A 16,053-nucleotide genomic window follows, 5' to 3' on the forward strand; every position below is an offset into this window, starting at 1 on the left:
AGCTTACAAACACTAATAGTAAGAAGCTGATAAGATGATTAACGAGGGAATCATGTGGTTGGATCTCTTATTTTAGAGAGCTCCTCTGGCAACAGTGTGGATGACAGGCTCTGTGGGACAAGACTGAGGGCAAGAAAACCACTGGGGAAGAAGATGCAGGAAAGCAGCAAGAGATGATGTCAGGTAGGGCCCGGGTGACGGCAGTGGGGCGACAAAGTAATGGATCTGAGAAGGAAACATTAAGGAGAAAGAAACTGGCAGGACTTGAAAGCAATCAGGATGTAGGGGCGGAACGGTATGGGGGTTTCAAATATAATACCCAGGTTTGTGGTACAGACCACAGGGCAAAGATTGTTGTTAAACCCAGGGGGGTAAGGGAGAAGAAGATGATGAGAGTTATTTTAGACAAGCTGATGGGCAAAGCTTTGACATTTCTGCTACCAAGCGAGGCCCACAGGGCTGATACGGGTCTTGGTCAAGACGCCTTGCTTTCTGCATGGCTGAACAGCTGATGGGCCCACCCAAGATGTGCTCTTCAACTACTGCGGAGGACAACCTCTGCTGTAGTACACAGGGGTGAGCAAAAGCTCCTGGAGGTCCTAAGGAGGCACCTAAGGCTGGTGCCTATCCCCATGCTGCGCCTGGACACCCACTGATGCATGAGGTCACCAGATACTAGGTGTGAGGGTAAATTTTGTGGGGCCATGACTGGGCCATAGAGTGTCCAGATATTTGATCAAACATTACTCTGGGTGTGTCTGTGAGAGTGTTTCTGGATGTGATTAATATGGAATTTGGCAAACTGAGTAAAGCGGACTGTCCTCTTCTATGTGGGTGGGCCTCATCCAATCAGTTGAAGGCCTGAATAGAACAAAAAAGCTGACCCTCCACAAGTTATAGGAAACTCCTCCTGCATTACAGTTTGAGCTGAGATATCAGTCTTTTCTTGCTTTCAGACTGGGACTGAAACATTGGCTCTTCTTGGGACACGAGCCTGCTGGCTTTGGAACTGGAGCGACACCAGCAGCTCTCTAGCTTGCTGTCTATAGATTTAGGGATTTCTCAGCCTCCATAATCATGTGAGCCAATTCCTTATAATAAAACTCTTTATTACACGCACACACACCCTGTGGTGGTTCTGGTTTTCTGACTGATAAACCATATCAAAAAGGAGCAGGCCAGAACCCTGGCCCCTTGTCATCAGAGCTGGCTGGGCCAGCACAGGCTGCATGGAGTTACCTGAGTCTGAATGGGTCTAGTTCTCTCATGTAGGTTGGCCAGGAGAATATAAAACAAAGACAGGAGATGGGGGCTCCCCATTCACTGAGCACCTATTGTACGCTAGTCACACTGCTGGGGGCTTTTCATAGATCATTTATTTAAGCCTCACAGCAGGCCTAAGAGTTGGGCTCAAATATCCTCACTTTGTAGACAGAGAAACAAGGTTCAGGGCTTTAGCCAGTTACACAGCCGGCCTAGATGCAAATATGATTCCATCTTACTGAAGAGCTGTGTTCTCAGCACCCTCTACACTGCCTCCCTAGCCAAGTGCCTCCTCTAGGGATGGAAGAACAGCCAGGAGTGGAGAGAGGATGAATTTGACCATAGCATGCAAACTCCAGCTTGCATAGTCTAGTCCCAAAGTCCACAGGCGCCAGCCCTTCAGGGGACGAGATTGGCCAGGTATGGGCTCATGGAGGGGTGCGGTTTGATGTGTGGGACATGCATCCCACCCAGGCACTAATGAGTCATGCCAGCCTGGGATTCCTGGGGGAACTTGCAGCCCTGGAAGGAGTTCAGCCCTGCCCTGTCTCTTTGTATCTCTGTGATCCAGGGGGTCCTGGCACCAGGATGTGGTGCCTCCCGTCCCAGAACTGGCTGGTACCCATGGCACAGAGTCGCCAGCTCTGTCTCCACTCTGCGCTGAGCAGATCTCTCTAACTTATCCAGAAGGGGATTAAGCTGGGTGCTACAGATGCGGTCAGCAATCTCCTCTAACAGGTTTACCCGTTCTGACCAAACACCGACTGCACGTGTCTGTAAGCGTGTGTATGTATGAGAGACTGTTCATAGGTGTGTGCCTGTGTATGAGTGCGTATACCTGTGTAGCTCTCCTTGGTTTTCACACTCAGTATGGATTTTGCTACAGAAATATGCCTGCATCTTCCAGAAGGTCCTCTGAGTCCAGTCCCTGGCACTGCAGGACTCTTGGGCAGGGCAGCTGGGAGATGGCTCCAGTATCACAGATCTACTTAAATCCCACATGAGCAGCTTTTCCTGGAGCCCAGGCCTTCCTCATTTGTCAGGAACTTCCCCCTCCTCCCGGGGGCAGACTCATTCACATGCAAAGCCCCTCACAGAAAGGCCAGGCCAGCCAGAGAGGAACATTAGAGAGTTCAAGCTCGCTCTGCTCGCATGCACCACAGGCCAATAAATCGAAGACAAGGTGCTGAGGCAAGGGATACGACTTTATTTGGAAAGCCGGCAGACTGAGAAGACGGCAGACTAAAGTCTCAAAATAACCATCTTATCGGGGTTTGCATGCCAGTTTCTTTTATAGCACAGAGAGGGGGAGGAACCGAGGAAGTAAAGTAAAAAGGCCATACGTTTTGGAAGTAAAGTAAAAAGGCCATACGTTTTGCAAATATCCCCTGGAATGGCCAGCCTCGGGGAGGGGATGTGTTAATTTCTTCTGTCTCGCAGCCATCGCAGCCATCCGTGGGTGGACGGGGTCTGGAGGTCTCCCTGACCAAAGGCATTTTGGTTTAACATTCAGGCAGGGGGCACGGTTCCCCGAGGCAGGCCATTATGTATAGACAGTATCCTTTTAGTGAACAAAAGCAATGGGAAGCAAAGGTTAAAGTAAAAGAAACAGATCCAACGTGTAGTCAGATTTGGCTCTTCCTCGTTACAGGAGAAGCCTGGAGAGGGCAAATTCCAGCCCTAAAATGGGCAGGGCCGGGAACTAGCTCCCTGCCACCTTAATATCTGCTCGATAACTTAAGGCAATTTTTAAACGAAGTGGGCAAACGCCCTCTCTCCGCAGGTAACAGGAAGATAGACCCTTTCTCTCTGCTGCTGCTGCCGGGGCGGCCCTATTTCTGCCACCAGGAGATGCCTTCAAGGTGTGGACTCTCTCAGCAGTATCAGGGCAATATCAACTGAACCCAAAACCAAACAGCACTCTGAACAGACATACTCAATGTGCAAATGGGCAAGACAGGCCCATAAGCTTTGCTATCCGGGGTGCCTTTTGCAGTTTACCCTTCTGGAAGCCAACCTGCTCAAAAAAATTGTGCTGCAGGCATCTTACTGAGGAAAAGGAGTGGCAGACCATTGACCATTTAGTTGTGGAGCTCTCACAGGCCGCACAGAGCTAGGATTTGAGACAGAGGTCCCGACCACTGTTCTCTGCTGCCCACCACCTGGACTAAATCACCTGTGGGGTCCTTCAGAGTTCACAACCCAAGGCCACACTGGTCAGCTTTGCCAGCCTGCAGAGAGCACGCACGCACGCACGCTCTTGTCAATCAACACTGCAAACATTGCAATCAACACTGCATCACCCAACACTGCTGGGTGCTGACTGGAAGCTCAGCCTGGGGCCGCCAACTCCCAGCTCCTGCGAAAGCCCTGATGAGATGAAGCAGTGTTGGAGGGGGCAGAGCCGGGGATGTGAAGCCAAGGGGCCGGAGACTAGGAGTGCCTCTGGGGCCTCGAGGAGGTGAGGGCGTGGCCAAGTCACTCACGGAGGACAGCACATGATGCCCATGTCCACTCTGAGCTGGGCACGCTCTGAGGACGTGACTCCAGCCAGCTGCAGCCTTTGCCCGGGGCCATCACTGTACCTCTCACGCCTCCTGAACACAGGCACTGGGGCAGAAAGAAAACCCTACACATAGATTTATCTCAAATATGTACAAACCCACTGCTGCCTTCAGCAAAGACTAGGGAGGCTGGAAGCCAATTGTGGTTTCTCATAAACTACTGAGGCATTACAGTGTATGGGCTTTGAGAAAATCCTGCAGAAAACCCCATCCACAGGCCTCTCAGAGCCCCTCCCAGCAACATGTGGGAGGGGCTTGGGAATCATCCAGCTGCACCGTGCCTGCCCAGCCCCCCTCCGGCCTGCTCGCCCAGCCCCCCTCCGGCCCACTCGCCCCTCCTGCCTGCAGGAAGAAGCTCTGGCTGGCCTATGCGTGCCTGTGCAGGAGCGTCCACCATGCATATCCCTGCTGCTTACTCTCCATTTGCACCCTCAAGAGTCCACTCTTCGCTCTTCCCTGCCAGGCTCTGTTCCCTGGAAGGAGGCTCCTGCCCATAGCATCACCCAGCCTCCCTTGGTAGGGCTCAGCCGATGGGAGGCATGGCAGAAAATCGGAGCATAAGAGGGGAATGGTGGGGGGACACATCTCTGGCAGTATGCCATGTCCTTCTGTGACTATCGCTCCTGCCAGGCTGCATCACTTCCAAGACTCAGGCTCTCTCCTACCTCGGTAACACTATTTCTTCCCTTGTTCCACCAGCCCTAGGTGTGGCAGAGCTTCCACGCATTGTGAGTCTCTGGACACCGCACCATTCTTGACCTTTAACTCCATCCTTACCTCTTCGTTATGGCCTCTCTATGTGAAACAATGGGGTGAGTCCTGATTTGTGCCAGTTCCCTTCTGATAGGTATGAATGTACATGTCTATATGATGCACGTGTGCGTGTGAGTGTGGGTACAGGCAGGCTATATACACGTTCAGCCCTGTGCGTGCATCCCGACACATGCATGTGACTCAGCTTTTCCCTGAACTTCCAAGGCTGACAGAAGGAAACCATCTGTGGGCGTCCACCTCTGTATCCAAGAATTCCCAGTACCTACTCCCATCCTGATGCCGTTTTGAAATGTTTAGTCTAGGTCTCTGCCTGACCCTACTCGATGGTAAACTCCTTGAGCTTAAGGAAAGAAGGGGGGAGTGGGAGACAGCAGGAAGGAGGAAGGGAGACGAAAGGAGAGCGGAGCCGAAGAAAAAGCTGACTATCATTCGTTGACTACCTGCTGTGGAGCCATTTCTCTATGCTAAAGACCACGTAGATAATCAGTCTCATTTTACAAGTGGGAAGCCCAGGCGCAAAGGTCAGGGGACAATTCAAAAACCACACAGCTAATGAGCAACCGTAGCTGAGTGCAGGCCCTGCCCCGTGCCAGGCCACCGTGCTGTTCTGTTGCCCCCCCCCCCCCACCAGGACCATAGTTACAGCCAAATAGTAGGTGCTCAATCAATGCTTGTAAAACTGAACTGAATCTGAGAAGGAAATCCAATGGCATGCTTAAGTCCAAAGAGAAAGCTCACAGTCCTGGAGAGGGCCAAACTGCTCAAGGCCTGAGCTCAGGTCGTCTTGAACAACACACAGATGGTGTCGATGGCTGCAGTCCTACAGAAGACACCAGGGCTTCCCCGGAGCTGCTTCGAGGCCGGTCCTTAGTCAAAGCCAGGGTGTTGGTAAGTTGCCAGACAAGGGCTTTCTGATGGTCAGGTACATGGTTGAGAATCAGAGCATCAGGAGAATTGAGCTGCTAACACATCCCTCAGCCTACCCCCGAGCAAGGCTGGGGTGGGAACTCAACGGCAGATAATTTGCAGACAGTCTACGTCACTGATAGAAACTGAAATGCCAGGTAACTAAGTAGACAGCAATGAGGATGCTTAATAATAATAATAATAATGATAACTAGACATCCTCTGAAGGTCAGATGGCTCAAAGTTTGGGATCTGTTCAGGGGCCAAAGTGGGGCCTGGGCACACCTGCTCCATCATAGTGACCAGATGTCATCCTGGTCCCTTGTCTACCCCTGCTACTCCCCAGCCATTAGTTAATTTCTAGGCCCCTAAAAATCTTGCGGTTGTCTGGCCTCAGAGGTACCTGCCTATCTTGCCAAAACTAGCAAGAGCTGCTGCTGAGCTGCCCGCAGGAAGAAGCTCCGTCTTCACAGCAACCCTAAAGTGTGATATATAGTGAACAGAGGAAAAACTGAGGCTAGGCCAATTTGCCAGCAGTCACACAGCTGGTAAGTGATGGAATGGGATTCAAACCCAGGTCTGCCCTGTTCCAAATCCTGCCATCTCTGCCACACCCAATGACGCCAATGCCCTCCAATCCCATTCAAATGCCACAGTGCTTCTTATCCCCAAAGTAGAAGCGTGTAGGTCTCCCTAAGGAGCCACCGGGAGCGAGGTGACAGTGGCTCAGAGACAGACACGAAACATCTCCAGATCAGCAGAGCCGGCCCCCACGGCACTGAGTCAGGGCTCACTGTGGGCAGCCTGATCTCTCCACGATGCCGGCTCTCCACAACAGCTATTTATAAACCTCATTTGTACAAACAGGACGGCGTATTCTGGCTTTTTTCCTGCACTTTAAATAACCAAGTTATGGATGACGGAAACAGAATGAAAATGTTATCCAAGCCCAGGTTTGCCCGGGCACACGTCTATATATCCGATAGCTTCTCCTGCTGTCACTTCTAATAGACTCCTCTCCTCTCTGCCTCATTATCTCCTGCTCTCCTTTGTGCTCCTAAACAAAGGCAAGATGGGCACACAGCCAGGGCTTGCTTACCCCCGACCTGGCAGAGGGAGCAGCCATGCTCCCAGGCCCCTCAGGAAATGACAGTACAAAGACCTAACATGGATTGAGCCCTTACTAGGTGCCAGCACTGTACGTTGTCTCATTCAATCCTCATCATTCCCCATGCCATGACCCCTATTTTACAGATAAGGAAACAGGCTTAGAGAGGTCAAGCAGCTTGCCCAAGGTCACACAGCTGGAAGGTGATGAAGCCAAGACTCAAACCGGGGCAACCTGACCCTGGCATCCAGGCCTTTGACTATAGCCCATTGGTTCAGGCCCCTGGCCACAGCTAGTCAGCCCTAACAAACTCCAGTGGTGATCCCGAACACCAAGGTAACGGCTCCCAAGGGAGGCCAATATTCAAAGAGGCAGAGGATGACCATGGGATCTCCCAGGGCCCTCTGCAAGCCAAATCTGGAGGCACTGAGCCCATGGCAGGTGTAATATGAAAGGAGAGCTCTGACCAGCCATTTGGTCTCACCCTTACCCTTAGTAATGGTTTTCAATCATTCAGTCAGTCATTCAACAAACATTTGCGGAATATCTACGCCATGCCAGAGCCGGTGCTGGGTGCTGCTCATGCAAAGGTAAAGATGACACAGTGTTGTCCTCAAGATGCTCAGCCAGTCAGGAAGACAGATGAGAACGCAGTGGCCGAGTCAAAGGCACCCACACGCCCAATGAGGTGCAGAACTATCCCTGCCCAAGACGTGCGGTTGCCACCCTACTGCCGTTCCGCATGACTTGAAAACTTCCATCTTTTCCCCAATCCATCTTCTTTTCCCCTGGCATTTCCCTTGTTTTAATTAGTAGACAAATAGGACCTGTGCAATCCTTGCCGGCTTCTTGATGAGTTCTCCATGCTGTGCTTACAAATGCAACTGCAGACGAATTGCTCCTGCCACCTGTCCAGGGAGACATGCTGGTGGCCTTTAAACGTTCGATTCTGTTGATGCCCCTTATGCAGCAGGGTCACAGAAGGAGTCTGCCCGAATCTTCTTCAGTGTGGGAGGAAAACAGCTCAATGCAGTGGAGACAACATGGGGTGGGGAGCCAGCAGGCCTGGTTCGGGTCCTGGCTTTGCCATTGTCTTCTGAGTGACCCCAGGCAAGGCTGTTAACTTCTCTGAACCTCCATTTCCTTATCTTTAAATAGAGGAGATTGGATGAGGCACTCCACCAGGTCCCTTCCAAAGTCCCAGGGAGCATCACTGTGGCTCTCAGCCCGCAGCCCTGGTGCTTTCTATATCACACAAAAGAATGTGTGAAGAATTCTGTTGGTGAGGCAGACCCTGGCCCCACCAGCTGGAGACTTGGGCACTCTGGTACCTGGATAAAAAGCATGAGATTCTGAGCGGGCAGACCTGGGCACTCCTGGTTCTGCCACAGAGCAGCTCTGGAACACTGGGCGAGTCAGTGAACTTAAAGGAGCCTCAGTTTACTCATCGGTAATATGATGACAACAATACTTTCTTCGTTGGGTTGATGTGAAAATTCATTTGAAATAATGTGATTGTTGGCATATGGCAAAGCTCTGCGTGCAGTCTCCTGAGTCATTTTTTTCTGTGTTGCCTCTGTTGTCCTACGGGGCCAAGTTCCGATGTCCTAGGGCTGACCCCTTGCTCCCCTGGGCTCCAATTTCCAGGGCTGGGCCCTGAGCCGGTGCCACTCCTCAGGGAGCACGCCCCTGCTCTGCCCCAGCCGGATGGCTAGGCCCAGCTGCCATTGGCCGGACCTTCTGAGCTCCCACAGAAGGTCCTGCTAGGTCCACCTGACCCACTGGTATGCAATAACTTCCTCCTTGGAAGTGTGGGTAGTGCCTACTGGCAGATGTGTTCCAGACCTCTTCTGCCACCTCGGTGACCCAGGCCCACCCAACCTGACCCGTGAGTGCATTTCCTGCTTGGCCCACTACTTCACTCTGTTTCTACCCTGGGGACCATGTACCATGCTGGGCTCTGCCCTGCTCCCTGCTCACTCAGAAACATGCGTTTCTGCCCATTCCCACACTTCCTGCAACTGCTTCTGGAGTGCCCACAAGAGTCACATGAAATCACCAGGAGGCCCTTTACCATGTGGAGAGTAGTCCCTCCCCAAGGAGCTCCAAGCCCCTCACCCACATCCTGTCCAAACACATACACAGTAACTCATGGGTTGGTCCAAGCAAGCTGGTCTTTCAATCTCCATTCCCTCTCCAACTATTCTGGACTATTCTTTGAAGGAGTCTGTACAGGGAAAGACCTGAATTATCAAGACCTTGGGCTAGACTGGGCCCATGGAAAAGACCACCCAGCAAAAAGAATAAGAAAAGGTTTCATTCATGGAGTCCCAGGCACTTTATATATATTACCTTGTTGAACTTGACCCAACAACTCAGTGACACAGGTACTGCTCTCACCTTTATTTTACCAAAGACAATCAGACCGGTTAGCAAAGTTCCCAAGATCATAACACTACTAGGTACCAGGCCAGGCTGTCCAGCCGGGTCTGCCCCAAGGCCCAGTGCTAAGCCACGTTGCTGTCCCACCTCCCAAGGGAGGCAAGGCAAGCTAACCTGGCAGGGCGGGGAGAAGAGGAAGGGGTACAGAGCTTCCCTTCCTTTGTCTCCCATCATCGCTCAAGACCTGATTGGACATGGCTGTTCTGGTCTCTGCTAATTCCTGCCTCCCCTACATCAGGTTCTTCCTCTATAGCTCTTCTGTCGAGAAAACCAGACCTTCAGCAACTCGAAACCTTGGAAAGAAAGATTGAGACAAAGGGAAAAGTCCCCCGGTATCTGCATGCCACTTAGATAGATCACAGCTAGAGAGATTCTCCGAAGACAAGGCTTTACAGAGTTTGCTAATGGGGTTGAGCAAAACGATGTTTTGCTTCATACATGGTGGTCACACACAGGGCTTCTTTCACCACCACTGTGGCTTGTTCAATTCCTTCAAGGCAGAACTGTGTGTCAGGAAAGAACAGGGCTTGGCTAAAGCCAGTCAGCATCATTACCTAAACTTCTTTACTTTCCTGGAATGCAGGCGATGCCCACGCTCCCTGGATCTCCCAGGTCGTCTCATGCAGTTACATTTCACTCTCTACAGTGAAGGCTCGCTATGGGTCAGGCATTGTTGTAAGTGCTTCATCAATATTAACTCAGCCAATCCTTCTAACGACTCTGGGGGATAGGTGCTACTATTAGTCCTATTCCAAAAATAAGGAAACTGAGGACAGAGAAGTTGTATAACTTGCCCAAGGTCACACAGCTAGTAAGGGGCAGAGCTGTGATTCAAACCCAGACAGTCCAGTGCCACAGTCTGTATGTTTAACCACTGTGCTACCCCAGTCTGCATTTGCTAGGGATCATTCCATATACAAACACAGGCAGATATATCATTATACATTTATAACACGTTTAAAATGGATTGCCAAGTCAGAAAAAAAAAAATCCTTTCTCTAACCATGTTTCTTAGGAGAGAGTTTAGAAATTGTGGTCACCCAGAGACAGGTGATCACGTTTTTAAGGGGAAAACATTTTGTAGGTCTGCAAGGTGTCTAGACAGAAAGCTGAGGAGAAAGGATTTGTCCATGTGCATCTCCAGGGCTGCCCAGGGAAGAGGAGCATGATTTGAGGTGACAGCGCCTACTGATTAGTCAGAAATAGCCCAGCCGTGGAGGAGAGCCAGCCACGAGGCTGGCCAGGGCTGGAAAAAAGAGCTTTTAAAGCAATGCTGCCCAAAATCTAGTCCTTGGACTTCCTGCAACAGGGTCACCTGAGGATTTTGTTACAAACACAGATTCAAAACCTTACCCCAGACCCATGAATGGGAATCTCTGGGGAGGGAGGGAGGAAGGAATGGGAGGGGTTATAACCCCCAACCCTGAATCTATAACAAGACCCCCCGGGGGTTCTGATGACAGGGAAGTTTGGAATCCTCTGCTGTAAAACCTGACGTCTCTATTTGCCATAAGTGTCTGTGCCCCATGCATCCCTGGGAAATACGAGTCGGCCACCAGAATAAACCATGCCCTACAGCCCAGCCCCAGATACACAGCGGAGTATGATCTGATACTGATATAATATATTAACATCAATCATGAGCGCTACTGATTATTAGCATTTACTGCGTGCCAGACACTGCTAGTGCTTTCCCAATCTTATCTGTGCTCATTCTCATCACAGCCTTGTGCTGTAGTTGTGGCCAACCTTGATTTGCTGATGATGAAAGTAAGGCCTAGAGAGTCTGGGTGACTAGCTCAGGGCTACACAAAAAGCAAGCAGCGGAGATGGAATTCAAACCCGTTCTGTCACTTTGACCGTTCTGGCTCTGAGCACAAGGTCAGTGCTGCAAGCAGGCCACCCTCTGCCATCATCCCCAGGGCCACACTGGGGCTGGGAAGGCCACCGGGTGAGGAAGCTGCTCTTCCAGATGCACATCCATTTCAGCCAATCCCCCAGGGGCGTCTGTCCTCCTATTCTGACACCAGCCAACGTGCTGGGCCAATACCAGCTCCATTAGGCCCGAGTCTGCAGGATGGGAGAGGCCAGGGTGTCATCACCTGAGGCAAACACTTTGATGCTGGAAAAAACAAGCCTGAGGCCTCAGAGCCTGAGGGGCTCCTCTGGGGACCTCACACAGCTGGCCTTCTGCTGATGGAATGGCGTCCGCTGACCTGAGGGGGAATCCTCACTTCCGAGATGTGTGCCTCAGGAAGGCTGCTCACCCTTTCCGCAAATCTATAAATGGTGACAATGACCACGGCCTCACTGGGTGTCTGGGAGGATTACAGTTGACCATATGGAAAAGGTGCTTTCCCGGCCCCCGGACTACACACTGTAGGTGCTCAGACCCACCCCACCCACCCCCCCCCCCGCTTTCTCCTCCCGTTGCCTTCTTTAATTTCTTGGTATCATCCCCATCTGGACAGCGCTGCCAGATCTCCTACCCCAGCCCTCAGGACAGAAAGTCCAAGAACCTGGGGACTCCTTTGCTGGCAGGGGTACCCCACATCCGCCCACCATCCCGCCCTCAGAGCTCTGGAGGCCCTCAGCCTTCCTGTTTACTCAGCCCAGGATGTAGGCTTCCCAGCGGCAGGGCCATAACTGTCTTGCTCTCTGCTCTTTCCCTGGGCTAGGAGAGTGCCCGGCAGGGAGTAGGTGCTCAGTTCATGCTGAATGAATGAATTCAATCATCTGACAAAAGGGAACTGTGCATCGGCTCTGCGCAGGGCCCAGTGCTGATAACAAACCCATCTGGAGCTTGCGCTTCTGCACTCACATCTGACACCCAGGCTCCCTCTCAAGGGCTCCAGACTGATGGAAGGCGCCTTCCTACCCACCATGCTCCTCTTGCCTCGAAGTGCGGCTAAGTCAGCAGTGGAGCCTCACTCTTCTTCTCCCTTCACTTTTGTCCTGGGGACAAACCTCCCCGAGAGATGCTCAGACCATGGCCTCCTGGAACTTGCCATGTAGGCCCAGAGTTGGAGCTAAACCCAGAGGCCTCTCCTGACGAGGAAGCAAGTAGCCGTCTCTTGGTCTGGCCACCCCTCCAGAGAGCTGTCCTGACACATTCTCACTGCTCATATCCTCCTGCAGGAAAATCCACTTTCAAGACAGGAAGAGACACAGGCCTGAGCCAGAGAAGCCTCACCGGCTCACCTCTCAGAAGGCCCCAGGAGGACCCAGCTCCAACAGTGGAAACACCAAGCAGTCGTGAGGTTGGATTGCTAGGAGCACAGAGGGAAGCTGTCCACAGGGAAGCCTGAGAAGGGTTCCAGGGCCCCTGGCTCCCCACCAATGAACTAATGGATCCATCTCAACTACTTCAGTTTATTTACTCATCAGCAAAGACTCTCCTCAAAAGCTGGAAGAAAAAAAAAAATGTCATGAAGAACCTAGGGGTAAAACAGGAATAAAGACACAGACCTACTAGAGAACGGACTTGAGGATATGGGGAGGGGGAAGGGTGAACTGTGACAAAGCGAGAGAGAGGCATGGACATATACACACTACCAAACGTAAGGTAGATAGCTAGTGGGAAGCAGCTGCATAGCACAGGGAGATCAGCTCGGTGCTTTGTGACCACCTAGAGGGGTGGGATAGGGAGGGTGGGACTGAGGGAGATGCAAGAGGGAAGAGATATGGGAACATATGTATATGTGTAACTGATTCACTTTGTTATAAAGCAGAAACTAACACACCATTGTAAAGCAATTATACCCCAATAAAGATGTTAAAAAAAAAAAAAGCTGGAAGAAGAAAAATTTCACGCCAAGCTGGTGGGTAATCCCCATGTTGGTGTGACGTGCTAGCTCGGAAGTATTTTCTGCTGCTGTCGTGGTTCGTCCGCTAAACTGCATTGTTGCTAGGTCCCGGAACACGGGCATAGGCAAGAACAGGGACCTGCCCTGGCCCCGGCTCAGGAAAGACTACAGGTATTTCCAAAGAATGACCACAACCTCTTCAGTAGGAGGTAAACAGAATTTGGTGATTACGGGCAGGAAAACCTGTTCTCCATTCCAGAGAAGAATGGACCTTTAAAGGACACAATGAATATAGTTCTCAGTAGAGAACTCAAGGAACCTCCACAGGGAGCTCATTTTCTTGCCAAAAGTCTGGATGATGCCTTAAAACTTATTGAGCAACCAGAATTAACAAATCAAGTGGACATGGTCTGGATAGTGGAACGCAGTTCTGTTTATAAGCAAGCCATGAGCAGGCCAGGCCATCTCAGACTATTTGTGACAAGGACCATGCAGGAATTTGAAAGGGACACACTTTTTCCAGAAATTGATTTGGAAAAATACAAACTTCTCCCAGATATCCAGGTGTTCCTTCTGATGTCCAGGAGGAGAAAGGCATTAAGTACAGATTTGAAGTATATGAAAAGAACAATTAATGTGAAAGTGTTTTCTGATCTATTTCAAGCCTCCTCTTGCCCCCCCAAAATTATGTATTTTTTGTTGTAGAGACATTTGTTGACTTTAGATCTATGGATAATTATTTCTAAGCAAAGTACTTTTATTCCCCATTAATCTTAACTAGACTGTATCAGATACCATTTGTGAAACATTTCTTTGCTGTAACTGCCTGAATGCCCATCAGGAGTCAAGAATAGGTGACCAGCACCTGCCTAGGGTAGAACATCTACCAAGACAGCCCGAAGTGGGAGAGTCCCCTGGTAGCATGAGCTGAAACCAGAGCCTATAGAGCTAGGAGCTAGGCAGATGGGTCCAAAGGTCAGAAATGGATTACAAACAGAAGAGCTAGCATTCAGTTATTAAAATTAGATCAAAACAGGGACTGTGAATTACTTTATATCACACTTCTTAAAAAAAATTCTGTTCACTCAGAGCAGGAGTCAATAAGTTGAAAACTCCAGGATATTCCACAGGGATAGTAAAGAGACAGGTACGAGACTACCTTTTCCGCTGTTAAAGGAGAAGGTCTAAGACCTTAAAAAACTCTGTTTCTGATCTTCAATGAGATTGCATGGAACATCACAATGATAGAACAAGAACTGGCTGCTCGTTACAAAAAAGAATAATCTAATATCAAGCATAATGGCTAAAATTAAAACTTCAAAGAGGTAATAAATTGAGAATGAATACTGCTAGAAACCAACATTAGTAAGTTAGAAACTAAACTTCACAGAATTAAAAAATGAAAATTAAAACATGTTTTACCCATCATGTTAGCGAAGATTTAGATTAAGTACCCAAAAAAAAGAAAAATAGCATTTTCTGCCTTATAAATTGGTACAATTTTTAGAGTGTAAGTTAGCAATATCAATTAAAATTCAAAATATTCTGGGTTTGGACCCAGAACTTCCACTTCTAGAAATTAATCCTGAACAAAGAAATGGACCCAAGAGTACTTGTTGCAACTTTTTTTTTCAAACTTGGGAACAGCCCAAATGTTGATTAATAAGAAATACCAACCAATATGTCTATAAAATGTAACATGTGCAGCAGCCAAAAAGAATGAAGTACTGACAGAAAAACGCCCCAAACTGCTAAGTAAAAGAAGCAAATTGTGTATAATACTTAAAATGTTTAATAAATGTTCATGTGTGGGGAAAAGCATGTGGCAAACTGTTAAGAAAAGAAAAGCTGGAAGAAAAGCTATGTCTGGATCTTAGGGAGCAAATCAGAACAGAACAGAACCAGAGCACCACAGTGTTAGCAGGTGCTACCAAAAGAGGGGTCGGAAATAAAGAAGACAGCGTCTCAGGCTACCAAGGAAGTCGATGGTGGACCGGAATTTTCTTTACACAAACGTGATGTATGGCTTTGGGACACAGCACCTGGCAGAGACGAGGGGCACCTCTATTCCCAGTACCAACCCCAGGGAGGGTAGAAGAGGGCACTGGGCCAGGGACCAGAAAGCCATAGTGGCACTGCAGCCCAGCCCTTCCCAAGCTGGGCAACCTAGGATGAGGGGCTTAACCTCTCCGGGTCTCTGCTTCCTTCTCTGAAAACTGAAGGAGTCGGACTAGATTATCCTAAACACATTCTGTGGTACCATAAACTCTTTTTCACCTTCCACGTCAACAGTTTAGACAGAGATAGTCAGTTCTGTCATCTTCTCCAGCGCTGAGACGGTGTCCTTGTAACCTTGGCAAAGGGCCCTGGAAGGTGCGTGGTAATTGTTTCTCTGCCTCGTTGCTATGGAAACTTGCAACTCTTGCATCCCTGGTGCTAGGACAACAGCCTGCCTGGAACTCCTGGGTGGTTTAGGTTTGTTTTGTCCACATGCGTTGTAGGCGCACTGAAGTTTTCCCAGAGCTGAAGGTGGTGGCTTGCTGATATGAGCCACTGACGTTCCCCCTTCAATTACCAAGTTTCACTAGAAAGCTTGGGATCGTGACAATCGCGTTAGCAGCGCTGATGCTGCACCGAGGGGCTCCCACAATTAGCGCACCCCTAGGCCCTGGAGACTGATTCCTGATCTGCCTTCTGCAGGTTCCCCTGGGCTTGCTTTGAGACTTTGGGGTGACCCTTTATTACTTTCCTGCCACCTCTAATGAGACATACGCTTCAAAAAGTTGCCCTCAACAAGCACTGAAAGATACAGCAGCACCTCTGTGTGACTCTCTCTGATCATGAAAACACATCAACACAGCAGACACGTGTGTCAGAAAGCAGGTCTTCTAGTGCCCAAACAGAAAAGTGTCATCGGCAGAAAGGCTGCTGATGGCGGTGCTGTATATCAAATTCTGTTTTGTCAGAGAGGGAAAACGGGTTAGAAAATCCTCCCCGTCTATAGTAACCCTATAAAATGCATCAGATTTGCTCCAAGTTTTGTGCAATGTTACAACTCTCTTTTCAATAGTGGTAGTGAATTTGGAAACCAGAAATGTGATCATTGAGGCATGCCGCTTGGCTCCTGATGAAACAGAGCGAGCAACAGGCTTCCTGGCTTGCCCACATCCAGTCCTGAGACCACAGCGTT

General features: G+C 49.9%; 1 protein-coding gene and 1 pseudogene across 3 annotated transcripts in view; one reads left to right on the forward strand and one right to left on the reverse strand.

Annotated features, from left to right (window-relative positions):
* The window catches only part of GALNT18 (polypeptide N-acetylgalactosaminyltransferase 18), a 361,106-nt gene that overhangs the window by 273,720 nt on the left and 71,333 nt on the right, over nucleotides 1-16,053 (reverse strand). The gene's annotated exons all lie outside the window — the stretch shown is intronic.
* Nucleotides 13,048-13,498, forward strand: LOC309964874 (dihydrofolate reductase-like; annotated as a pseudogene). The gene has a single exon. The product of its transcript is annotated as a dihydrofolate reductase-like (transcript).

The sequence above is a fragment of the Leucopleurus acutus genome (genome assembly GCF_964270905.1).
Source record: "Leucopleurus acutus genome assembly, chromosome: 8".
NCBI lineage: Eukaryota > Metazoa > Chordata > Mammalia > Artiodactyla > Delphinidae > Leucopleurus > Leucopleurus acutus.